Genomic DNA, 8,659 nt, shown 5'->3' with positions numbered 1-8,659 from the left:
ACTCCTACAGTAAGTGAAAATTAGTGAAAAACATGTGAAACTGTTCACTACAGATAAGTAAGCCTGTACTTACCTTGCTTGTTGTATACGCCATCTCTGTCAGGGTTTATAAATTTGAAAAGAGGTTTTGATTCTGTAGGACAGTGATGTGGAGTTGAGAGAGAGACAGATATCAGCTATACCTAGAAGCAGAATCTTTGATGTGGTGAAAAACTGAAATTGTTCACTACAGATTAGTAAATAGATGCAAGTAAGCCCCTGTTTATCTTGCTTATTGGTTAATCCTCTCTTACTTGCGTGACTGTTGACAAGAGGTCTCAGGTTTTGGTCATGTGGACCCTCCATAGATTGCTTGAGTGTCTTCATGACGTAGCATTTGACTTCCTCCATAATGTGTTGGACTGCAAGGTTAGTTTGAACCACAATATCAGTGATTCCAGCTCATCAGTTGTTCCTTGAAAACCTTACATAGGGTTACTATGAGTTGGAGTAGACTCCACAGCACTTAACAACAACAACAACTTACTCTCCCAGGACTGTGGTGAGGGTTAAGTGAGCTGGTGAGAGCACAATGTTTGCTGGACAGATAACCAGCAACACTTGGAAAACCTGTGAGTTTATTTCCTGGGATTCCCTCCTCATTCTGGGACTGCCATTGTGGTTTTTTCCCCCCTGTGTTTCAGATCTTTTTATTCCTTCAAATTTTTCTTTATTAGGAGTGACTGAAATAAAAAATACAATTGAGTCCCACCATCATCATCATCATCAGTATCATCATGGAAATGGCTTTAAGAGAAAAGTGGTCAGATGAATATTATTGCTTTCCATTTTCAACCAGTAGATAGTTGCCATGGATACAGACAGCCAACAGTCTGTCAAGAATGCTCAAGATGTGTTCTATAATACAACATGCCCATTCACAGGGGAAAACAAACTAGGAAAGAACTTATGTTTACTTCTTGATTTCATCATACAAGACAAGCGCCACCTACGCCTCTGAGCACTTTGGATCACGCGCCCTTGAAAAGGCTTTGCCTCTTTTGTCACGCGCAATCTTCCTCCAGCAGTCAACGGTGCTTGTGTACATGATAGTTTCTTTGCACCCTGACTGCACCATCATGCGACCGACAAACAGTGTCGAATGGGTAGAAAGTGAACCTGGCCACGCCCATGACGGATTGAGCGATCATCCAGTTGACAAAGATGTGAGTATTCTTGGGATCTGGAAGCATTCCCTTTGCAGTGTCATAGATACCGAAGTAGGCAGCTCGGTAGATGATAATGTCTTGCACAGACACATTAAAGCCATGGTATAGACCCTTAATCCCATCATACTTGGAGATTTTAACCAGGCAATCACCAAGACCTTTGAACTCTCTTTCGGCACCAGCTTTTCCCACATCAGCTGCTAGATGGGTACGAGCGACATCAAAAGGGTACATGAAGCACAAGGATGCCACCCCAGCAACACCACCGGATGCCAGATTCCAGGCAAAGTAGCGCCAAAACTGGGTCCTCTTGTCCACACCATCCAGGAAGATCTGCTTGTATTTATCTTTGAAGGCAAAGTTGAGAGCTTGGGTGGGGAAGTATCTGACGACATTGGCCAGGTTACCACGCCAGAAGGACAGGACTCCTTGCTCCTTGGGGATCTGAACCACACAATCGATAATGTCCTTGTACTGCTTATCTGTGGCGATTTGCTTCCTGGCATGTCCCACCTGCAGCAGCAGCTTGACCCATTCAGTGGGTGCTACCGCGGTCTTGGAGATGGCCGCGGCCACTCCACCTGCGAGGAAGTCTTTGGCGAAGGACACAGCGGGACCTGTCATGATGAAAGAGGAGGAATAGGCTGCGGGCTGCAGCAGAACTGGAACCGGAACCGGCTTTGACTCCGGGGCTCTGGGCGCCATTGTGTTTTAATCTGTCCAGATATCACTAATGAATAACAGTAAATTCTTTTGGAAATAGACCGGAAATAGACAACTCCCAAATGAATATAATAGAATACATTTTTTCGGTTTTGCAGAGTACCTGCTATGGAAATGAGCACCTTAATTCACCTGGTTGTGACATGAGCATCAAATCAAAAGATGGCCTGGGCCCTAGGCTGAACACTCAGTGAGCATCAGTGACTTGTGTCACTGTATGTATCACTGGCTTCCTCAGAGCTGTGTTTCATAGGCAGAGTAAAGAAAGATACCACTCTGGAAAGGATGCTCAGAAATGAAGTCAATATTTACTAGCTGTGCCTCAGCCCCTTGGGCAGAGTGACCTGGGGCAGTCAGCTGTGGGGACATCTCTATTACATTGTCTGTAGCAGCTTCAGTAGGCTGCTTGCTGATTCTGGAATCTGTTTTCTTGCTTACCTAAATTTAGTTGTTGGAAATTCAGTTATCATTCTTGATTAGAGCATTTCTGGGGCTTACTTACACAATCTTGTTTTGCTTCAGGGGAAAAAAAAAATAGGAAAGTTCAGGCAGTAGCAGTTTCCTTTGGCGAGGCACAAATAGCATAGTTTACTAAGCTTGTGGAAGAAGGAAAATAAGGGAGAAAGCAGTTCAAATGATAGATTTTCTAGCAACCTGCAGGCACTTCTGGCTTTCTTAATCTTTTTGCTTATCAAAACTATAAGCTCATGAATGCGGATAATGTTTACCTTTAACGAAGTGTGGCGCTGTGGGCTAATGCGTCAGACTGCAAAGTCATTTGAACTATAAGGTCAGTGGTTCAAGCTCACCAGCTGCTCCTTGGAAACACTATACACGGTTGCTATGGGTTGGAATCGACTCGACAGCACTTGGCAACAACAACAAGTATATATAAATCAGTTGTCATTTTTCTTAGACTCTGTATCTATGGGAAGCTTATGGAACACGTGTATATTGTGAATTCCTCTTTCCTGTTGTGGTGCTACATTGAAGATTCCTTTTGTTTCAAAGTTCTGTGACTCTCCAATCATCTGTGAAAATGAGAAGCATCTTCTCTGGTCAGATTTTAAACTTGTGAGCTGCTGTGGACCTCTCTTCTTTACAGTGATGTTTAGGAAGTTCAGGATGTCAGGGCACCAAGGATGCACAATGGAGCACACAGTGGGTATATCAAGTAGCACAGTACTCTTGTTTATTGGTAATATTTTGGCATACATGACCCTGATATGTATGCCATATGTGATCTTTTAGGAGCTATGAAGCTAGCCTTTTATTGGCCTGTTTTTAAGAGTATTGAATCCAGTGTTTTGGTTTTCACATTTTAAGGTGAATGTGGTAAAATTGGAATGGGGCCACAGAAAACAATAGTATAAATTAAAGGGATGAAAACTAGAATTTATGACTTATGGGGAGATGCCAAAGGAGTTATGACTGCTTCACTGGAGAGAAAAAAAAATACTGAATTTTTTAAAACTTAGATTTTAGTTATTTTATTGCTGTTGTTGAGAGTATACAGAGCAAAAAATACCAGTTCAACAACTTCTACCTGTACGATTTAATGACGTTGAATACATTCTTTGAGTTGTGCAACCTCCCCCAACCTCTGAGCTGTTGTCCCCTCATTAACGTAAGCTTATTGTCCTCTAAGGTTCCTAGCTCATCTTTTGAGTTCCTGTTGTCAATTTGACCCCATATAGTTCTTAAAAGAACATAATGTCTAAGGCAGACCTTTTTTCTTTTCTTTTTTTACTAGTTAGGAGTTTTTGATCATGATTCTGCTATGGAATGTTTGAGCAAATGGAATGGTTTCATAATGGGCTTTAAAATATTCAGTCTATTATTTAAATGTTACTGGTTGTGTCTTTTGGAGAAGGCCTAAGAAAGCTGATAGAACACATTTATATTAGATACAAATGAGCCCTTTTTCAATAGTAGAGATGCCTCTAAGAGAAAGTGAAGAATACCTCTTCCATTCAAGGGTAGTCTAGAGGACCACATGAATTGGATATTTGAGGTGTGGACTTGCCTAGAGGTAGAATACACCCTCAAAACCTTATCTAGAACTTATGTTCTGTGGTCTCAGACCTTCATTTGACATATGTTGATGTTGTTAAGTGCTGTCCTGTCGATTCTAACCCATAGCGACCCTGTATAGGGTTTCCAAGGAGTAGCTGGTGAGCTTGAACCACCGACCTTGCAGTTCAAATGACTTTGCAGTCTGACGCATTAGCCCACAGTGCCACACCAGGACTCCTCTTTTGACATATTGTTGTTGTTGTTAAGTGTTGTCTAGCTGATTCCGACCCATAGTGACCTTGTTTAGGGTTTCTGATGAGCAGCTGGTGAGCTTGCACTGCCAACCTTGCAATTAAAACGGCTTTGCAGTCTGGTGCATTAACTCACAGTGCTTAATAACATACTCTCCTGGTTTAGGGGAGGATAAGATACCTTCCTTACCTACTTTAATATTTGCCTCCTTCAAGTTTCTCCTTTAATAATGTAAACAATTTTTTAAAATGTGCCTCCCTTGGTGAGTATCCACTACATCAGAAAGGTGTAGTAAAAAGATGTGCTGGATTTGAAGGCCATGGTTTGCAGCCCAGCTCGGCCATTTTTTAGCTGAGTGACCTTCGGCAAGCCACTTGAGTTTTCTGAATCTCACGTTCTTCATGTGTAAAAGGAGAATGAAAACAATAATATCTAATTTACTGGCATTTTACAAGATTCAAATGAGATGGGTGAACATTCTGTGAATGGGTGAAATTCCCATGCAGCTCTTAGTCCTCATCATTGGTGAGAGTAGCCTTTGGCTCACACTACCTGGTGTCCCTGTTTCTCTCTTTTACTGCTTGCTCCCTGATGCTCAGGAGATGTGTGTGCCTACAGGACTGCCTAGGTTTCTAGCTTCCATTTCCTAAGCAAGATGCAGGATTTCTCCAGTCTCTCTGTATGTGACCTTCCTTGTCCTCATTCATCCAGGATCCTCATCTCAGAGTGGTGATATTAAGTGCGTGATAGTGGAATCATCTGATAAACTAACCTCTTCAGTCACTGAGCAGCTCAGAGTGAATGACAGTGTTCCAGGAAAAGCCAGGCACTGGGGAAAGGGGCCAGGCTTCCTGTATACCCCAACACACATACTTACTCTTGCACAACCTCCCAGAGAACAGCAATCAGTTCATAGAGGTTAGGTTGGGGGCAAGTCAGGAAGCTAAATTCTGAATATTTGTCAGTAAAATAATGCTGCCTCTAAAATAGCTCAAGGATGTTTCTGTGCAAGGTGCTTTCTGTGGAGATATATATGTCTTCTGTGTCTATGCAGAAGGTATATCTTTAGCTGCAATGTGTGTATAAACACATACTCAAGCACATGACCAAATATGTCATGAAACAAAAACGATTGAACTCACATAAGTTACAATATTTATGTCCTGAGGGTGGCTAAACTTAGCTACAACATCTAATTTGCAGTGACGTCTTTCTTTAACAAGTTTTATAAGAGGGATGATTTAAGTCAAGGAAGAGCAGTGACTCATTCACATGGTGGGCCAGTGGCTGAGCTAAGTTTAGAATAGAAGGGATGTTAGGATCGTCTGAGGCTTAGGTGGCTGTTAAATCATTTTGCTCTTCGACATTGTTTTTAATTTTATTTTTAAATCATTTAGGTAAAACTAAGAACTTGTAATGAAATGGCAAAATTCTCATTTTCCTTATTTAGTTCGTTACTTTATATAGCTCTCTGTTTAATGGGACTATTCTACTGTGGGACTCCATTCAAGTAGTTTGACATTCTTTTGGTTGTTCTACCATTTATGGTGTGAGATTTTTCCAAGTTGATTTTTTTTTTTTTTTTGCATTTAAATTATGATCAAGATAAAACCCTTCAGCAATTAGGTATGAGAATGGAGAGATAGTTGGGAAGAGTAAGAAAAAGATATCCATTTGCCCAGAAAGGAGGAATCTACAATTATACATTTTTCAAGATTTATTTAGAAGCATTCATTAAATACTTTAGTACTAGAACTACAGGGAAGGGCAAGGTTAACCTCAAGGAGCTCACATTATTCTTGGAGGGAGGTGGAAGTATAAACAAGCTATTTCCATGCAGGAAGAGAGATGTTAACAGGAGAGGTGTTGTAGTTATTAAAGTCAGGAGTTCATGTGGTGGCAAAAATGGTTAAGTGCCCAACTACTAGCCCAAAGGAGAGTGGTTTGAACCCAACCAGAGGTGCCTAGGATGTGGCACTGTAGGATAAGCACTAGATAGCAAGGTCAGTTTATACTTCAAGGTTGATAGCTTGACTTCACCAGCTGCTCCTCATAAACCCTATACTGGGTCACTATGATGGCGCTTAACCACAACCACAACAATCAGAGATGCCTGGGAAGATAGGTCTGATGAGCTCCGTCCAAAAGGTCACAATCTTGAAAACCCTACTCGGCACACATGTACTGCCTTTGCTTGACAACAACTATAACAACAGTACCAAGGTTGCCATGGGAGCTAAGAGGAAGGACTGGCTAAATAAAAAATTTGGAGAGGTCGGGCTTAGAAAATGTCAGAAGAGAGTAAATTGGGGCCTTGTGGTGGTCAGGGGAAGGGAGGACATTCCAGGTAGTTACCGACATGTGCAAAGGCTTGGAAGCACAGAGAACATTTTGAGAAGCAGGAAAAGTGTCTCCTTCAGATTTTAGTACATGGGCTGTTTAAATGCAAAAAAGTTGCTTCCAACTGGAGTTGTTTCAAGGAAGTTCAGATGAATATTGTGAAGGGAGGAAGCCTGGTCTCCATGACCATTTAAGTTTCCTTAAATTTCTCTCCATCTGTTTACTTAAAAAGTAACAACTTTTAATTGTGATTTGAGTGAAGGTTTACAAAGCAGGTTATCACTTTTACATTCAACAAATCATATGCTTCATTTCATTTCAATGATTGCAATCCTCACCACTTACCATCACTGATCCCACTTCCTTCCTGTGACTCTTGTTTCAGTTCCTCCTTCTTCCCAACCCTTCTGGAATGAACTCGTCTGGAATGAATTCTATGGCAACCATAACAATTGTGTGATCAGGGCTCATCCAAGGCTACCACAATTTGCAGAGAATGTTATAGAGAGGATTGTGATCCCTAACATATGTATTTTAAGTTCTAACTCCTGTACCTGTAAATGTAGCCTTGTTTGAAAATAGGAGTTGTCTTTTGTTATGCTAATGAGTTGATACTCGAGTAAGGTGAATCAGCAATCCAATTACTTCTGAGTTACAAAAAGAGCAGAATATACATAGAGACACACCTGGGGAGCATTGTTGTTGTTGTTGTTATTATGTGCTGTAGAGTTGGTTCTGACTCATAGCGACCCCCTTACAGGGTTTCCGAGGCTGTCAATCTTTACGGGAGCAGAAAGCCTCCACCAAAAAATCCAAGTAACTCCCAGGACTGCGGAAAAGGAACTATTGACCTCCCCCTAGAGTCATACTCAAAATCCAAAATCTGGTCTCCTTAACTGTGAAATAGTAAATCTGTGGTCTATAAACAAACAAAAAAAAACAAAAAAAACCTAAGAAAACCCAAACAAACTAATAACACTTTGATAATCTGTAAGTAAAAGTGTTTCATTATTCTAGTTTTAATTTAAGTATTCATATAGTTGGACATTATATTTAATCATGAAAAAATTTAGAGGTACATTATAAAATAATCTTTGTCTTGCACACACACATATGAGGAGGCTTTAAAAGTTTGTGGAAAACTTCCATTATCTTTTTGTTCTATTTTTTCATGAACTCTTTGAAACCCCCTTGTGTGTGTGTATATATATACATCTGGATATGTGTATGCATATATATGTTGTTGTTGTTCATTGCCACCAACTCTGACTCATGGAGATCTTATGTATTGCAGAACAAAATGTTTGCCTGGTCTGGTGGCATCTTCATGGTCACTGTTGTTTGAATCTATTTTTATGACTAGTGTGTCAATTTATGCCTTTGAGGATGTTCCTCATTTTCATCAGCCTTCTACTTTACCAAACATGACGTTCTTTTCTAATGAATAATCTCCCCTGAAAATGTGTTCAAAGTAAGCAAGTTGACATCTTGCCATCCTTGATTCTAAGGAACATTCTGGTTTTGTTCTAAGACTGTTTTGTTCATTCTTTTGACAGTTCATGGTATATTCAATTGTCTGTGTTGACACCACAATTCAAATACATCTCTCTCTCTCTCTCTCTCTCTTTCCATATTGTTTTTGTTAAGTCCTCTCAAGTTGGTTCTGACTTATAGAGGCCCTGTATAGCATTTCTAAGGATCAGTTGGTGGATTTGAACTGCTAACCTTATGTATATGTACACATGTATGCATATGTTTATACAGCTATGTTGTATTGTTGTTAATTGCCATCAAGTTGGTTCCGACGCATATTGACCCTGTATTGGACTTCTCAGGAGCAGATGGTGGGTTTGAACTGCTGACCTTTCAGTTAGCAGTCGCTTGCTTTTCCTACAGCACCACACCAGGACTATTATGGTATGTTATGCATAACTATATTATCAATTATGGAAAATTTGGAAATGGTGAAAACTAGAAAGAAAAAATTGGGCTAGATGATCTTTAAGTTCTGAATACTTATTATAATGTCATAAATTTTATATTTAAGGTTATATAGCAAAAAGTCATGATGAAGGAACTGGTCACAAAATCATTTTTAATTAGAGTTGTCTTATTTTTAT

General features: G+C 40.2%; 1 pseudogene; it reads right to left on the bottom strand.

Moving 5' to 3' along the window:
- Positions 1-952: 952 nt before the first annotated feature.
- Positions 953-1,905, bottom strand: LOC102812420 (annotated as a pseudogene).
- Positions 1,906-8,659: the final 6,754 nt, after the last annotated feature.

Source organism: Chrysochloris asiatica, unplaced genomic scaffold, assembly GCF_000296735.1.
Source record: "Chrysochloris asiatica unplaced genomic scaffold, ChrAsi1.0 scaffold00103, whole genome shotgun sequence".
Taxonomy (NCBI): Eukaryota; Metazoa; Chordata; class Mammalia; order Afrosoricida; family Chrysochloridae; genus Chrysochloris; species Chrysochloris asiatica.
Note: the sequence above shows the minus strand (reverse complement) of the source record. Positions and strands in the feature narration are given on the sequence as shown.